The sequence below is a fragment of the Lutjanus erythropterus genome, chromosome 12, assembly GCF_056507025.1.
Source record: "Lutjanus erythropterus isolate fLutEry1 chromosome 12, fLutEry1.hap2, whole genome shotgun sequence".
NCBI lineage: Eukaryota > Metazoa > Chordata > Actinopteri > Lutjaniformes > Lutjanidae > Lutjanus > Lutjanus erythropterus.
The window spans coordinates 545,238-547,500 of NC_139328.1; positions in this window are offsets into that span (position 1 = coordinate 545,238).

The following is a 2,263-nucleotide window of genomic DNA, read 5'->3' on the forward strand; positions in this document are numbered from 1 at the left end:
CCTGGAGGACGGAGCGGACTGTTTCTCCTGGAGGATGAAGCGGACTGTTTCTCCTGGAGGACGAAGCGGACTGTCTGTCCTGGAGGACGGGTTTTGGAAATTGACATATTGTTGTGATTCAGATGATGAATCCAGATGTTTGCAGACGCTGCTCGGTGCTCGGTGGTTCCTCTGCACAGACGAAACGTTCCTCTGGTGTCATCGAGTGGAACAGTGATAAATGTTGGTGTGTTGGAATCGTCCTGGTGATGATCAGGTTCACGTCTCCTCTTCAGCTTCTTCTCCTCTGAGATAAAAAAAAAAAACTCCTCCAGGAGTAAATTTATAGTTTCTGTAACAGACAGGAAGGAAAGAGGAGAAGTGATGTGACCTGTTTCTGAACCAAACTTCACCTGTGACCTAAAAACAGATCAGTCCTGAACTCGTCCACCAGATGGCAGCGTCTCTCTGAGGACTCATCAGCTGATGTTGGAGCTTGAATCAGCTTCCAGCAGCACTTCCTGTTTCTTCAATCATGTCACAGGGACTTTACTGTTTTATGACTAACAGATTAGTGTAGAAGATGACCAAGAAATTGATCAATAATTAATATAATGCTCACAGAAACAACGTGAAAAATAGATCAAACATATGTTTGGATCTATTTTTCAACTAGTGATCAATTTTTACTAGTGATCAATAATTTTTCTACTAATCAATTAGTTGTTTGGTCCATAAAATGTCAGAAAAAGTCCAAGATGACGTCTTCAAATGTCTTGTTTTCACACACAGAGCAGAGCTGCTGGTTGTGTGTCGGTGTGAAACTGAGCTGTTGTTCACTTCCTGTCTGATTTTATCTGCAGCTTCATGTTTGACTGTTGTGATGGTTTCAGCTTCTGTTGGAGTGTGGTTTCAACTGATCAAACTGACACACACACACACACACACACACACGCACACACACACACACACACACACACACACAGGCACACACGCACACACAGGCACACACACACACACACACACACACAGGCACACACACACACACACACACACACACAGGCACACACACAGGCACACACACACAGGCACACACACACAGGCACACACACAGGCACACACACACAGGCACACACACACAGGCACACACACACGCACACACAGGCACACAGGCACACACAGGCACACAGGCACACACACACACAGGCACACACACACACAGGCACACACACACACAGGCACACAGGCACACACAGGCACACAGGCACACACACACACACACACACACACACACACACACACACACGTTTAGTTGTTTGTCAAGTGAGCATGAGGTGACTTCTTACCCCCTGTGAATGTGGTAAATGTTACCCCTCAGTAGGGGGAGGAGTTTGAGGAAGACGTCTGCTGTGTTTAGATGAAGGACATGAACAGAATCCACCTGAACTAAAACTGGTTAACAACAAGAGAAAATTAACAAATACAACTAGAGATGAAAAAATGAATAAGATCAAACCCAAATCTTTAATTATATTAACAGAACCCAAGATTTAGAGAATATTAGTATATTTAATATTTTATTGTTACTCTTCTGTTGTTGTCGTCAGGTGTGTCAAAGTTTCAAAAAGTCAAAATTCAAATTACACACATTTAGGCTATTTTGTTGTTCTGTGGATTTATTTTGTGATCACATCATGTAACTGATCAGGGTGACGACTAATTATTAGCTTCATTATTTAATCTGATAACATTTTAATATTTAATCTATGAAATGTGAAACATTAAGAAGCTGAAACCAGATGATGTTCAACTGAAACAAAACTGAATGTTTGTCTGTGATGTCACTGATTTAATGTGACCATGTGATGCCAGAACTGGTCCCTGAGGTTCTCCACATGTTCTAAAGACTGAAGAGAAGATCCTGATCAATACTAATCAACTCAGTCTGACTGTTTCAGACAAACCAACCCACTGCTGACGTCTTTTGAGAAGCTCGTCCACTGGAGGACGTGAAATGATAAACCTGCTCACTGGTTCACAGAGTCGACTGGTTCATCATCCGAAAACATAAAACATTTCTAAAAACAGAATTAAAGCAACTGAACTTTTATTAAAAACAAACAGGCAACAATTCAACCAGGAAGAAACTTAAAAAACTCAAGACACACGATAAGAAAGATAATAAGAGCAAAAACAGTTCTAATTATAATTATAGAAAGTGAGAGACTGTTACAGTTCAACAAGAGGAAGAACCCAAAACTGCAGACAGGAACAGAGGAGGCAG